This window comes from Amblyraja radiata, chromosome 6 (genome assembly GCF_010909765.2).
Source record: "Amblyraja radiata isolate CabotCenter1 chromosome 6, sAmbRad1.1.pri, whole genome shotgun sequence".
NCBI classification, from domain to species: Eukaryota; Metazoa; Chordata; class Chondrichthyes; order Rajiformes; family Rajidae; genus Amblyraja; species Amblyraja radiata.
The window spans coordinates 90,632,978-90,649,601 of NC_045961.1; the positions used below are offsets into that span (position 1 = coordinate 90,632,978).

Below are 16,624 nucleotides of genomic sequence, written 5' to 3' on the forward strand. Positions count from 1 at the left end.
ATGTTGGGGAAGTCCAGAACAAGGGGTCACAGTTTAAGGATAAGGGGGAAATCATTTAGGACCGAGATGAGGAAAACTTTTTTCACACAGAGAGTGGTGAATCTCTGGAATTCTCTGCCGCAGAAGGTAGTTGAGGCCAGTTCATTGGCTATATTTAAGAGGGAGTTAGATGTGGCCCTTGTGGCTAAAGGGATCAGGGGGTATGGAGAGAAGGCAGGTAGAGGATACTGAGTTGGATGATCAGCCATGATCATATTGAATGGCGGTGCAGGCTCGAAGGGCCGAATGGCCTACTCCTGCACCTATTTTCTATGTTTCTATGTTTCTAAGATGACAGGTTACCATGAGTAGGTGGGAATGCAGAGTTAAGTCACAAACACATCAGCCAGATTGGTGGCCTATTTCCTTCGCTCCATAGATGCTGCTGCACCCGCTGAGTTTCTCCAGCTTTTCTGTGTAGCCAGATTGGTGGAGCAGGTTACAGAGTGACTTATCTTACTCCTATATTGTATATTTGTGTATTTATTCCAATTTATTTGTTTTAATTTAAAATTTTCATTGATACTTATTAGACTGGAAAACGTTGGAAAATGATTACGTTTCTGTAATGAATCAAACACATATCAAGATACAACACATGTTTATTAGATCTACTTACAGCATCGATCTGCAGGACATTACAGTACCTAACAGCTACTCAGACTGAATTACTCTTGGTAATATAAATCGCATATTAGGCAGAGCTACTACTAACAAGCACTACAATTGGCTAGTAGGAAATAACCAATCTACATCTTTCCTTGTTGAAACAAAAGAAAGCAACGGTACCTAGGAACATGGCTAAGCGATATAGGTGGTGGAACATTAATAACGCATATGGGGGAGTTTGTATAGTTACACAAAATCACTGTATCGAATGGGTGGCCTGTGTGTCCGGCGCGTGTGCGGTACGAATCCACCTCACCTCCCTTCACCAGAGAAGATACCGGGGAGAGAATGGGGGAAATGACCGGGGGCCCGACGGGGCGGGGAGGTGGTGAGATAGGCGAGCTAGGCGCCAAACGCCGTGGTGGAAACGGTCGCTGATAGTGAAGCAGCAGGACCGGCAGTGGGAGGGTTAACAAAACGCGTGACATCTGTCGTTGGGCTGGGGAACCCAGTGTGGGATCCCTTGCAATGTTCCTTAAGTTGAGCAGGTCCAGGTATACGTCCGATTTTGCCAGGTAAGACCGCTCCATTAGTTGTTTTGCGCTTCGGACAGCGCGTTCGGCGAGTCCGTTGGACTGCGGGAACACAGGGCTGCTGGTAATATGTCGGAAGTCCCCAAAGTTTTTGAAAGACTGGCTGGTGAACTGTCTGCTGTTGTCAGACAGAAGACGTGCAGGGGAACCGTGCCGATTGTTAACTTCTCGATAACCGCTTCAGAAGTAATGGTTTGGAGTAAGTCGATGTCGAACCAACCCGAGTAAGAGTCAACAAGAACCAGGTAGTGTTTCCCATGCCATTCGAATGTCAGTGGATAACGTGGACCACGGGAGAGGAGGTGCGGCAGTAAAGGCTGCTTCTGCTGATGCGGTTGCAGACGGCGCAAACTTTGTTTTTTTCGCGTATGTATTTGATCATACCAGGTCAGTAAAACATGCTTTGTGCCCGCTGTAAAGTTGCCTCCACGCCGGGGTGGCCCCTGCGGACGGTGTCGACGTACTTGTCCCGGAGGACAGCTGGGACAACTGCCTTGCGGCCCTTGACTATAATCCCGTCCTGTAACACCAGTTCGTCACGAACCAGGAAGTATGGGCGGATTGCGAGCGGGGTGCTGTGTTGTTTATCCCGCCAGCCACGCCGGATGACTGCGGACAGCAATTGTAAAGTCTCATCAGCAGCTGTATGCTCTGCCAGGCTGCTTAGGCAATCAGTAGGAACATATGATACCTTCATTACTGAGAACTGGTCCTGTTCAGAGAGTTGGTGTTCGTTGGTTTTGTGTGGGGCCCTTGCTAGCGTGTCAGCTATGTGCATGTCCTTGCCTTCCTTATAGACCATGTTGAAATCAAATCCCTGTAGCTGCATCTGCATCATCATTCGTTGTAGACGGGCTGGGGCAGCGTGGATGGGTTTGTTCAAAATAGTGACCAACGGCCACTTTCTATAGTCACAGACTTCCCAAAAACAAAGTCTTTGAATTTCGTGCAGGCAAAAACCACTGCGAGCAAGTATTTTTCGATCTGAGCATAACGTTGTTCAGTGTCAGTTAGTGTGCGAGAGGCATATGAAACAAGCTTGCAGTCGCCATCAGTAGTGGTCTGCAGGCAAGCAGCACCAAGTCCGTACTGGGACGCATCGCAAGTGAGCATTACTGGTAACTCCAAAGAAATGTGGACGAGAGTAGGTGCCCTAGCCAGCTGCAATTTGAGAGTGTCAAAAGCTCTTTGGTGCTGTGGATACGAGGACCATGCAGCGTCCTTGTGTGTCAGCTCTCGCAGGGAGGCAGATATGTCGCTCAGGTTGGGAATACATTTCCCCAGGTGGTTACCATTCCAAGGAACCTTCGTAGACTCGCAACGCCAATAGGAACCAGCATTTCGTTGATAGCTGCAGTTTTTGATGGGTCTGGTCTGAGACCATCACTTGTGAAAATCTGCCCGATGTAAGTAACTTCTGGGACTCGAAACTTGCACTTCAGAGGATTGAGTTTGAGCTGAATGTCTTTGGCACGGTCTAGTACTTTCTTCAGATTGGCGTCGTGCTCAGCCAAGTCGTGCCCGTAGATGAGAATGTCATCAACAATGATGGCGCATGGATACTCAGCAAACAATTGTTCCATCGTGCACTGGAAAACTTCGCTGGCGGAGTTGAAGCCAAAGGGCATTCTCAGAAATTTGTATCGGCCAAAGGGGGTGCTGAACGTAGTAAGATTGGATGAGTCTGGGTCCAGTGGAATCTGCCAAAACGAGCTTTTGGCATCCAGAACAGAGAATACTGATGGGTTGCCTATTTGAGCAGCAACTTCCTCAACTGTTCGCATAGGGTAGTGCGGGCGTTTGATAGCAGTGTTAAGATCTCTCGGGTTTATGCAGATATGGATCTCCTCCTTGTATTTCTTTGTTGCGACCACCATGGTGGAAACCCAGTCAGATGAGTCTGTAACGTCAGCAATGACACCCATGGAGACCATCCGCTTGAGTTAATTGTGAACTCTGTCACGCATGGCATGCGGAACACGATGTGCTGCTCGGACCACAGGAGCGACGTTGGGATCGACAACAATGTGCTATTTGAGGGGCAACTTGCCAAGCTCGTCCTTAAACAGATCTTTGTATTGAGAGAGTACTTGTTGAGTGGGCCAGTCAGCGAGAAAGAGTTGATGGACTACGCGGCCAAAGCATACCAGGCCTAGATCGTGGCATGCATTGATACCGAGAAAAGTCTCTGAATCCCCCTTGACAATATAAAACTTTAAGGTATCGGGTTGCTCATTTATGGTGCACTTTAAATTTGTTTGCCCTAGTGGGTGTAAAACATCTCCCCCATAGGCCTGAAGCATGGTCGAGGCCTTTTTAATACGTTCAGCATTATGAATTTTTTTAAACTCTGGTAACGAGATGACGTCGCATTTTGCCCCCGTATCAACCTTAGCGATCAAAGGCCTGTTATTCACAAACATGATTACCTCAGGGTCGAGTTGCTCATTAGACGAAGGGAGGAGAGAATTAATGGCAGAGCTGGTATCTGTACTTTCTGAGAGTGGAATGGTAATGGCAAGCCAGGCTCTAAGCATTCGTTATCAGCAAGTTCATGTTGTAACAGGTGCAGGCTCGTCCTTGGAGCAGGCCGAGTCTCACGGGAACGGCAGCATCTAGCAAAGTGGTTTTACCATAAGCAACACAGAACTGCCGACCCGTAGCATGAAAATAGTTGCAATTTTGACATCGAACAGACCCTCTCCAGGCTGCCAGGCAGGAGAGGGCTGGGAATGGGTGTTACGAGAGGAGGTGTCTGTAATATTGACACTATACTGTGAACGGTGACCGGAGGGCACAGACTCAGTGTGCGAAGAGGTTATCTCAGCAATCCGACAGGCATGCTCTGCTTGATTAAGGGTTAGGTCAGTATGACGAAGAAGTTCACTCCTTAACTTGCTATCAAGCATACCTCCAACAAGCTTGTCACGGATGAATTTATCGCACAGATTACGAAACTGACAGCGTGCAGCCATGTGTTTCAAGCCGCTAATAAAACGTTCGATCGGTTCATCAATCTGTTGCATATAAGCATAAAACTTGGTACGTTCAATAATGTAGTTCGAGGGCTGGTCGCACAACTGCCCTCAAACTTTGCAAGCAAAACGGCAGGATCATCAATCGTCTCTGCAGGCACTAGGACCTGTCCATTAGCATCCAAAACGGCAGGCTCAAATGTAACATTGTCGGCACGATTCATTACCTCAGGTCCCACTAGGTTGAGCAATACAGAAGCACGCACATCGGGGGGGTCGTTGCGATGAACGATGCGAACATAGTGAGTGTAGTCACGCTCGAAAAGATGCCAGCGTTCAGCAATGTCAGGGTCAAAGATCAGAGGACTAGGACGGCGAGATGAATTTGCCATGATAGAGATAACTGGCACATAAACTAATTAAAAAAACAAAACCCGATAAACGTGAACGGAGTAGGTAAGACTCACTCTCTGACACCATGTAATGAGTGGAGTCAAACACAAATCAAGATACAACACATGTTTATTAGATCTACTTACAGCATCGATCTGCAGGACATTACAGTTCCTAGCAGCCACTCATACTGAATGGTGCAGGCAAGCTCTTGTTAATATAAAATGCATATTAGGCGAAGCCACTACTAACAAGCACGACAATTGGCTAGTAGGAAATAACCAATCTACAGTTTCCCATTCCCACAAATCTGCAGGACACAAGTGGTATTTAACAAAAATAGCTTTTCAGCACGAGAATCTATTGTCATCAATAACAGCTGCAAAGAGGTCACTGTTTTCCAACTTAATTTCAAAATGACTATATTTTGTGGTGTTAGGCATCTTCTTAAACTCACCAAACAGATGTTTTATTTATTCTTTTTTTAGGGTCTGGGCATTGCTGTCAGGAACAAGATATATTGTTCATCCCTAATTGCCCTTGAAACAGTGGTGGTGAGCTGCCTTCTTGAACTGTTGCAAACTCCAGAGAAGGGATTTCCAGAGAAGGAAGAAGGGTTCCGACCTGAAATGTCACCTATTCCTTTTCTCCAAAAATGCTGCCTGACCCACTGAGTTACTCCAGCATTTTGTTATCTATCTTCGGTATAAACCAGCATCTGCAGTTGCTTCCTGCACCTTTCAAGAGTTGTTGGGTAGAGAATTCCAGGATTTCGATCCAAGTGAGGGTGGTGTGGGACCTGGAGGGCACCCGAGCAATGGTATTTGACCTTCTATGTGCAGAGATCAAGATAACCTCTGTAAATGTGCGGTCCATATTGTGGATGATATCCACTGCAATCACTGAGTGGCAGTGGTGGAATGTATTTACTGTATGTATGGTATATATGAACTGTTTGGATAGCATGCTAAACATAGCTTTTAACTGTACCTCAGTAAGCTTGACAAGAATAAACCTAAACCTAGGAGCAAAAATTATCCCTGCACGTACCGTACCATCCCAAGCCCCAAATCAATGTTTTTTGCTTCAATGAATTTTACTGGCTTCACCTTGGTTAGCTGAAGGAGTATGGATCTAGAGGGTCGAGCTTAAATATCAGAGCCAGATCATTCAGAAAACAAATATAGGCAACATTTCTATAAGCAACAAATGATAGAAAGTTGACATTCTCTTCAGCAAGTGAAAGTTGCTGCCGAATCAGTTTTGTTCATTTTGAACCCGAGATTGATGGATTTGTAGTAACTATAGACATTTGGAGAGATAGGACGTCAGAATGAATGAATGAATGAATGAATGAATGAATGAATGAATGAATCAGCCATAATTTCAATAAATGAGGTGGCAACTCTAGAGATAGAAACAAGGAACTGCAGATGCTGGATTACAAAAAAATGACACAAATTGCTGTAGTAACTCAGCGGGTCAGGCAGCATCCCAGGCAAATATCGATAGGTGGCGTTTTGGGTCAGGACTTCAGACAGGTCAGGTCCCAACCCTAAATGTGATCTATCCATGTTCTTCAGGAATACTGCCTGACCCGCTGAGTTACTCCAGCATTTTGAGTCTTTTTTTGGCAACTCATGAGCTTTCCTCTGTCTCTATCGTCCTATTTCCTAAACAGAGAAGGGAGGTGTGCTTCAATATGGTGGATTGTCTCAAACAGTATTTACATAAAGCTTTTGGAATAACAATCATCTCTTGCAGCCACATCTTCAGTATTGTGATGCTTAAAACATATTGAATTCTGGAATGGCAAATTTCCAATGCAGTTATTTTCTTTGAACATTCATCAGAAGTAAATAAATATATTGCTAATAAGTGGCACTAAAACTCCCCGGTAATAATAACGATAAAAAAATAGTTCAGTAATCATTCTGGGACGTTGCAGATTGTCACTCTTGACTGCACAGTAATGTAAAAACTCAGTTGAAAGGAAGCTCCTGGCATTTGAACAAAACATGACAGAGTTGCCTTTCAACCCCAGCTTAAGGCATGTAATATAAATATTTAATTTTAACAGTCTTTTATCTGGGCATTGTTAAATTATTCACTGTGGTTACTCCGTCCCATTGCGTCTAATCACTATCGATGTTTGCAGAAAGCCTGTCAAGGAACAAGTCTTAGTTTGCCAGGAATATTAACAAAAGCAGGAAGGCTGATGCTTTACTCAGCATGGAGTCCCCTCTCCACTGAGCACCTTTAGCAGAGTGAGCATGGTGTTATACAGTTTAGACCAGTGGTTCCCAACCTTTTTTAGCTCATGGCCCTCTTGGGATCTTTTAATTTTTCTGTGCCCACCCCCCCCCTGACATTATTAGCGGAAAAAAAATACTTCAATATTATAATACCTTCCATAAAAATATCAGTGTCTATTAATTGCACATATATTCTCTATTATTCTATTCCACAAACATCAAAAATATTTCAACTACATAGATTTAAATTTATTAGAACTGAAAGTTAGGAGGCAACAGGGTGGTAGCTCTGTGGCCCCCTTCATTGAACCTGTGGCCCCCTAAATCCCAAAATTCTTCTGTGGCCCCCCTGAAATTTGCCATGGCCCCAGGTTGGGAATCACTGGTTTAGACCATACAATCTTAACTTTGCTGGTCATACCCTTTTATATATATATATATATTTTTTTTTTTGTTTGTTTTTTTTTGTTTTACAGAAGACAAAATAGAAAGCAAACTAATTGAGCTACTTTTACAACAGCTTGCAACAGGGGCGGTATAGTGGCGCAGCAGTAGAGTTGCTTACAGCACCAAAGAAACATTTTTGATCCTGACTATGGGTTCTTGTCTATACGGAGTTTGTACGTTCTCCCCGTGACCGCGTGGGTTTTCTCCGGGAGCTCCGGTTTCTTCTCACAGGTTTGTAAATTGCAAATTGTCCTCAGTGTGTGTAGATAGTGTTAGTGTCCGGGGATCGCTGGTCGGCGTGGACTTGGTGGGCCGAAGGACCTGTTTCCGCGCTGGATCTCTAAACTACATTTTTTTTAAACTACAACTTGCATTTACATAACACCAGTAAGCATTAAAAGATTTCAAAAAGCATTATACATAGATAGAAACAAACTGTAAAAAAGCCAGGTACACCCTATGCATGGGTGACCCAAAGCTTGATCAAGATGATTGAAGCAGGATTGTAACAGGGGTGTTTAGAATGGAGTTCTGTGAAGAGGGTTCGGAGAGACCCATGGCTGCCAAGGATGGGACAGATGCAAAAAAAAAGAGCAAAATAATCAAAACATCAACGCAGCAACATAGCGCAGCATTAGAGTTGCTGCCTTACAGCGCCAGAGAACCCGGTTCAATCCTGACTACGGCTGCTGTACAGAGTTTGTATGTTCTCCCTGTGACTGCGTGGGTTTTCTCTAAGTGCTCCAGTTTCATAGAAACATAGAAACATAGAAAATAGGTGCAGGAGTAGGCCGTTCGGCCCTTCGAGCCTGCACCGCCATTCAATATGATCATGGCTGATCATCCAACTCTATATCCTGTACCTGCCTTCTCTCCATACCCCCTGATCCCTTTAGCCACAAGGGCCACATCTAACTCCCTCTTAAATATAGCCAATGAACTGGCCTCAACTACCTTCTGTGGCAGAGAATTCCAGAGATTCACCACTCTCTGTTTAAAAAGAGTACAAGCCAAGTCTATCCAGTCTTTCTTCATATGAAAGTCCTGCCATCCCAGGAATCAGCCCACATTCCAGACATGTGCAGGTTTGTAGGTTAATTATCTTCTGTAAATTGTCCCCAGTGTGTGGGATAGAACTAGTGTACGGAGTGATTGTTAGTCAGCCAATGGGCCTGTTTCCATGTTGTGTCTCTAAACTAAAGTAAATTTGAAGAGATGAGGTTGCGATTTTAGGCCGATGGAAGTTTTTCATGTTGAGGATTTTAAATTAGAGTCATTGGCCCCTCTAAACTAATCAAAATCCCCCCAAAACAGGATGGGCGAGTAAGATTTGGAATAACAAACAATTAGAATTAGAATTAGAAGTTCCCCAGGAGCAAAGGATGATAAAATGACAGAGAGGATGATCAGAATAGGTACAGAGAAAGGTGCCAGAAATTGATGGCTCGACGTAAGGCCAAAATGGAGTAATTTGATGGGATTGGGATTGACAGAACATAACGAGTTGAAAGCTAACCTGAGCCACAAAGCATTCGCTAGAACTCCAGAGCTGACATCAGCAGTCACAAAGTGACAATTCACAGGGGGAACTGCTAATTGGTAAATACAAGCCAGTAAGTATTTCAACTATTCTTACTGCTTTTAGCAGTTTATTAACTTAAATGGAAAGGATTAGCATTAAAGTAAGTCATGTTGGCATGAAATAAGACCTCTAGTGTAATTAGCATTCTTTAAGTAAGGGGAGTAACTGAGGATCTTAATTTAAGCTTAATCCTTGCCTTGAGAGCTAAGACCTACGGAATGCTCCTCCTTTACTATGTGGTAAGTCAGAGCCACTTCCAGTCTGTGCTGACATGTGTGCAGCAAGTGTATGATAGTGGCATTTAAGAGACTTTTTGATAGGCAAATGGATATGCTGGGAACGGGCGGAGATGGATTATGTGCAGACAGATAAGAGTTCGGCTTGACATCGTGTTCAACACAAGATATTGTGGACTGAAGGGCCTATTCTAGTGCTTTATTAAAGTCATACAGTGTGGAAACGGGCCCTTCGGCCCAACTTGCCCACACCAACCAACATGTTGCATCTACACTAGTTCAACCTGTCTTTGTTTGACCCATATCCCTCTAAACCTATTCTGTCTAAATGCAGCTTAAATGTTGCAATGATACCTGCCTCGACTACCTCCTTTGGAAGATGGTTCCATACTCCTTTGGGTAAAAAACGTACCCCTCCGGTTCCTATCAAATCTCCCCCCCTCACCTTAAACTTATGTCCTCTAGTTCTCAATTCCCCTATTCTGGGCAAGAGACTGTGCATTTACACAATCTATTCCTCTCATGGTTTTGTACATTCTATAAGATTACCCCTCATCCTCCTGCGCTCCAAGGAATAGAATCCTAGCCTGCTCAACATAGAAACATAGAAAATAGGTGCAGGAGTAGGCCATTCGGCCCTTTGAGCCTGCACCGCCATTCAATATGATCATGGCTGATCATCCAACTCAGTATCCTGTACCTGCTTTCTCTCCATACCCCCTGATCCCTTTAGCCACAAGGGCCACATTTAACTCCCTCTTAAATATAGCCAATGAACTGGCCTCAACTACCTTCTGTGGCAGAGAATTCCAGAGATTCACCACTCTCTGTGTAAAAAATGTTTTTCTCATCTCAGTCCTAAAAGATTTCCCCTTTATCCTTAAATTGTGACCCCTTGTTCTGGACTTCCCCAACATCGGGAACAATCTTCCTGCATCTAGCCTGTCCAACCCCTTAAGAATTCTGTAAGTTTCTATAAGATCCCCCCTCAATCTTCTAAATTCTAGCGAGTACAAACCTCCCCCCTATACCTCAGGCCCTCGAGTCCTGGCAACATCCTCATAAATCTTCTCTGCACCGTTCCAGCTTAACATCTTTCCTATGACTTGGTGCCTAAAACTGAACACAATACTTTAAGTGTGGCCTCACCAATATCTTATATAACTGCAATATGACCTCACAACTTCTATACTTGACCTCCCTCCCCCACTTCTACTGTTCTATGTTTTATATTCCATGTATTCAGCTGTAGCTACCAGGAAACTGTACTATGGAGCTGGAGCTAAGGATGGATTCACTGTGGAGCAATGGATAGCATGCCGAGAGAGGCAGTAACACTGCAGGCAACGAAGGAAGTGGTTAACCATCAGACAAAGCAGAGGAACGCATCCACTCTAGCCTATGCCCTCTCCATAAGAAATAGCATTATGGATACAATTGTGGAGGGGTGACGACTTATTAGGGGAACGCAGCAAAAGACAGGTTTGTGGCAACACGGAGGACTTTTCTGCACAAGAGGGAATGCATCAACAGCACAGACGGCAGGCAAGCAGTGACAGGCATTTAAGGAGGTGATTCACATCACACAGTAAAAATAGAACCCTGCCTGGAGGAATGACTGTAGGGGGGGGGGGCTAAATCAACCCAATACCAAGCAAGGAAGTTATAGGGGGTAAGAAGGAACTGCAGATGCTAACTTCTTCAAAGTTAGTCTTCAAAGTTAAAGGGGGTGTTAAGTTGAATTAAAAAAAAACTATAAAGAGGCACAAGTCAGTATTATACTAGACGACTAGATACATTCTAGATACATTTTTCACCCAGACAGTAGTGAATCTGTGGAATTCTCTGCTACAGAAGGCAATGGAGTCCAATTCACTGGATGTATTCAAGAAAGAGTTAGATATAGCTCTTAGGGCAAACGGAATCAAGGAATATGGGGAAAATAGTGATTCTGGATGATCAGCCATGATCATATTGAATGGCGGTGCTGGCTGCTCCTGCACCTACTTTATATGTTTCTATTCAAAATCTTTCAAAGAACCAAAATATTCCAAAGAAGGAAAAAAAGCTATGAGGCTAAACTAGCAATGAAAGTAAAAATAAACAATAAGAGTTTATTTATGTGTATATAAAGGAAGAGGGGGATCCAAGTGAATGTAAGCCTCTTAGGAAATACAGTACAGGGCCTGTCCCACGAGCATGCGACCTGCATGCGGCAAGCGCGACCAAACCGGAAGCGGGGGCCGCGCGGAGGTCGAGTGAGTGACGTGAAGTTCGAGGGAAGTCCGCGGGTATTTCGCGCATGACGTACGGCGTCAAGACGCTGCGTACAGCATCAAGATGCTGCGCACGCCCGTCGAGGCGGTGCGTACGGCGTTGAGGCGGCTGCGGGCCGGCAGGCGGTTGCCGTGCGGAAGTTTTGAACACGGTCAGTTTTTCGGAGCCCCGCGCGATGTCGGGACCAGCTCTGCACAACTCCATACGGCTCCGGCGATCGAAGTGGGACCAGCCCCGCGAGGCCGTATGGGGTCGCGCTTGCCGCTTGGAGTCGCATGCTCGTGGGACAGGCCTTTTAGTCTGGGGAATGAGTCTGGGAACAGGAAATTGGAAAGTAGTTAAACAAATATTTATAACAATTACAATGAACATCTCATTAATACTGAATCATGCTGGGGAGGAATTAACTAACATTACTGTCATTAGAAAATTGATTTTAGGCTAAATAATGATTTGGGAGAAGCAAGCGAATGTGCAATAGCGAAATATGTGAACAACATAAAAACTGATAGGGAAGCAAATCTCAAGGTGGGTACCTAGTGTCCATGAGTGGGAAAAACGTTGACAAATTAAGTATAATGTGGGACAATATACAGTTTATTTAGGAAGGAAGCGTGGAAGAGCAGAGTAAAGAGCTGCTTTAAGGGCTTGTCCCACTTGGACATCATTTGCGCGTAACGTAGGTGGCGTGCAAAGATTTTGTGAATCCCAAAATCCTGGGGCGCCGGACGTAACTGTGCGTCACTGCCTACGTCACCACGCACCGTGCGTGCGTCGTGACGCGTAAATTATGTCACGTAAATGATGCGCAAATGACGCCCAAGTGGGACAGGCCCTTTACAGTGTGGGAGCTGTCTGTGTGGAGGTTGCATGTTCTCCCTGTGTGGATTTCCTCCAGATGCTTCAGTTTACTCCAACATGAACATTGCATTTAGTGTGTGGGTGTATGGCAGTGTCTAGGGGGACTGATGACAACGTGGCAAGAATAAAATGGGATTCATGGGTGGGTAACGGTATGCATGGAATCAATGGGCTGAAGGTAGACACAAAATGTTGGAGTAACTTAGCGGGTCAGGCAGCATCTCTGGAGAGAAGGAATAGGTCATGTTTTGGGTCAGAACCTTTCATCAGCATTTTGTGTCTAAAGAAACATAGAAAATAGGTGCAGGAGTAGGCCATTCAGCCATTCGAGCCTGCACCACCATTCAATGTGATCATGGCTGATCATCCAGAATCAGTAACCCGTTCCTGTTTTCCCCCCTATCCCTTGATACCATTAGCCCTAAGAGCTATATTTAACTCTGTCTTGAATACATCCAGTAAATTGGCCTCCACTGCCTTCTGTGGCAGAGAATTCCACAGATTCACAACTCTCTGGGTGAAAAAGTTTTTACTCATCTCAGTCCTAAATGGTCTAACCATTATTCTTAAACTGTGACCCCTGGTTCTGGACTCCCCCAACATTGGGAATATTTAACCTGCAACTAGCCTGTCCAATCCTTTGAATTTTATGTTTCTATAAGATACCCTCTCATCCTTCTAAAGCCCAGTCGACCCATTCTTTCATCATATGTCAGTCCTGCCATCCCGGCAATTAACATGGTGAACCTATGCTGCACTCCCTCAATGATCAGAATGTCTTTCATCAAATTAGGAGACCTGGTATAAACCAGCATCTGCAGTTCCTTCCTACACAACGGGTTGAAGGACCTGTTGCCGTGGTGCATTACTATGACGCAAAAGCTTGACTTCTCCTGACTTTATGCTTCATATTCATTATTTTTAGTAGTATTATTATCTATCTGAACTTTATCACAATGAATGTTTTATGTTCGAATTTAGTATTTTCTTACGAACAATTCCCAACAGCAACTGTGTTTCTCAGTCACATCCACCTGGAATCTTTTACAGGGCCTGGTAGAGGGGCCTTTCAAGACAGGGATCATGGTAGGGCTAGTAATACACTAAGTGTAGACATGTGAACTGGAGTCTGAATCCAGGAGCATTAAAGACTCGAGTTCATGACCCAAAAATGCCAGAGACCCATCAGGTTTTATTACTTGCCAGCTATTCCATCTCAAACCCAGAGAGTTCCCACAATCTCATGCATGACAAAACAAGGTAATATTGACTGCGTGGGTTGGAGGGGGAATTAAGGCAAAAGGTTGAAGAAATTGTTATTATATTAGCTATTGATGTCTATGGAGGTCATTGACCTGACAGGGTAAAGGATGTTAGGTGTTGGGGTCTCCTTCTGAATAAAGAATGGAGAGAGGGTAGACAAAAGTGCTGGAGAAACTCAGCGGGTGCAGCAGCATCTATGGAGCGAAGGAAATAGGCAACGTTTCGTGCCGAAACGTTGCCTATTTCCTTCGCTCAATAGATGCTGCACCCGCTGAGTTTCTCCAGCACTTTTGTCTACCTTCGATCTTCCAGCATCTGCAGTTCCTTCTTAAACAAAGAATGGAGGGAGTTGGGGCAAAGAAATGAAGTGAGATTTGAGCGAACGTCAGGATTTATTGAGACCATCGAAGTGAACACTTAATAATGGAGGGGCATTAAAGACTAGGTCAGTGGACTGGAGCATTTTAGATTCCTGCTGTACAACCAACATGCTCGGTTTAATATTCCAGAAATGTTTCAGCATCAGGAAGAGATATCCCAGCACAGGTTGATTTTTCAGTGTGCTAGCTGTCCGAGCAAAGTTGATTTAATCATTTTCAAATGTCAAAATCCTGTCATGTGAGGTGTTCGTGCTCTGCAATAACTCCTCTATGCGGAGTAGATCCTTCAAACACGTTCCATTTTGCCATTTTTCAACGATTATTTTTTCATTTACCAACCAGTCAAGCAGCTCCTTGTAATCAGACTGGTGTCAAAGTGCAACCATCTCGTATCTGTGGACTTTTAACTAGCACAGGTTGGGGGTATCTTTCTCTCCATCCCCGGTATTTTGATTGTTCCACTTGAAGGCTTGGCTCCCACTGTTCCCAGAATGATCAGCCACAGCAACGTCATGCTGAGCGCTTAGATTGCTGCAAGCGCTTAACAGCGTTTGACATGCAGGCTGTAAATTGATGACAGGGTCTCACTCCAGGAGTAACAGACGCAAGGGAATACGAGGCACGGAGGTCGAGTTGGCTATCTTTGTCTAGTAGAAGGCAATTTGTGAATGAATAAAGGGCCTGTCCCACGAGCACGCGACTGCATGCGGCAAGCATGACCTAACGTGGTCGCTTGAGCCATACAGCCTCGTGGGGCCGGTCCCACTTCGATCGCCTGAGCCGTATGGAGTTGTGCGGAGCGGTTCCCGACATTGCGCAGGGCTCCGGAAAACTGACACTTCAAAAATTCTGCTCGGCAATGGCCTGCCGGCCCGCAGCCGCATTGAGGCCGTACGCACCGCCTCGACGGGCGTGCGCAGCGTTTCAACGCTGTACGCAGCGTCTTGAGGGCGTACGCCTAGCGCAAACTTCCCGTGGACTTCGCTCGAACTTCACGTCAACTCGTACAGGATCACTCGACCTCCGCGCGGCCCCCGCTTCCGGTTTGGTCGCGCTCGCCGCATGCAGTCGCATGCTGGTGGGACAGGCCCTGTACGGGGATCACTCGACCTCCGCGCGGCCCCCGCTTCCAATTTGGCCACGCTTGCCGCATGCTGTCGCATGCTCGTGGGACAGGCCCTTTAGAATCATCAAACACATCAACCCTGGGCACAAATCATTCAGAGAGCCACCACTAAGCCTGAAATCTGTTTTGAAAATAGGTTGGAGGTAGATGTACAGCACAGAATCAGGCCTTAAGGTCCATCATATTCATATTGACCATAAGTACTGATCTATGTTAATTCAATTGACCAGCATTTTTCCATGGCCTTCTGTCAGTGGGCACATTGATGTCGACAAAGTTATATATTCAATTTTGGGATTCAAGCATCATTAACAAGACATTTGCTCTCCATCCCTTTTGAGAAGGTCATAATGAGCCGTTACCTTGTACCACTTCACTCCTTCTGGTGAAGATACTCTCACGCTACAGTGGAGTAGGAAGTTCCAGAATTTAAACCCAGCAATGAAGAAGGGTTGGCAAAATATTTCCAAATCAGCACTGTAGTCTGAAGACGTTTCTCGACCCGAAACGTTACCTATTCCTTTTCTCCAGAGATGCTGTCCGACCCGCTGAGTTACTCCAGCTTTTTGTGTCTATCTATGATCTGATCGTTAGTTATAATATTGCTTAGCTCTGCCCACCCTTTACAGGTTAGCACACAACTGGGCTGTTACCCCAGGCTTACCCCAGGTGTTGCTCCTGCCTCACCCTCCTGCCGTCCTCTCTGAACCAGGGTCAATCAGCTGGCTGGATAGCAATGGTAGAGTCAGGCATGTGGCAGGTCCTGCCATTGCGGATTGAGATGCCGTGCATTTCTGCTGTTGTTGATGGCAGACAGAGAGGATGAGGGAGCCAGCAGGGATGACCAACCCAACGGGCGAGGGAGCCAGAGCAAGAGGGAAGGGTTCTTAGCCAGGAGCTCTATCCATGAATAGACACAAAACGCTGGAGTAACTCAGCGGGACAGGCAGCATCTCTGGAGAGAAGGAATGGGTGACATCTTGGGTCGAGACCCTTCAGACTTCTCGACCCGAAATTTATTTTCTCCCGCTGAGTTACGCCAGCATTTTGTGTCTATCTTTGGTTTAAACCAGCATCTGCAGTTCCTTCCTACACGTCTCTATCCAGGGACCTGTTCTCGTGTGTCCACCTTGTTAGAAGCAGCATCTCAGGAAACTGAGCTACATAGGGCACTGCGACTTTGACTGCCACAGGCAAAGTGGCTTTGAACCTGCCCATGTATCAATAATCCTGGCTATTGCATGTTGTGAATCGAGATATAGAATAGAATAGTTTCTTTATTGTCATTGTAACATGAACCATGTACAACAAAATGTTAAAATGTCAGCCAGTCAGTGCACCATTCAAACATTTCTAAAAGCTAACGATACATACAAGGTAAAATATTAAAAAAAGATAAACAACTAAAATAAATATCATGAAAATAGCACGCATAAACACCCAACCCTACATCCTTCTGTGGATTTCACAGTGTACCACAGTCCCTTAGTATGTATCGCCCCTGCGTTCCTTGGCGGCTACATTTAGTGCCTTTATAGCAGTGGGGTAAAAACTGTTTTTAAGTCTGTTTGTCCTTGTCCTTGTAGAT

At 45.2% G+C, this 16,624-nt stretch overlaps 1 long non-coding RNA gene across 1 annotated transcript; it reads right to left on the minus strand.

Moving 5' to 3' along the window:
* Positions 1 to 4,364: 4,364 nt before the first annotated feature.
* Positions 4,365 to 9,762, minus strand: LOC116974021. Its single transcript, XR_004412260.1, has 3 exons — positions 9,726 to 9,762; positions 9,575 to 9,580; positions 4,365 to 4,819 (listed from the first exon to the last, which is right to left on the minus strand). It is a non-coding gene; the product is annotated as an uncharacterized LOC116974021 (long non-coding RNA).
* Positions 9,763 to 16,624: the final 6,862 nt, after the last annotated feature.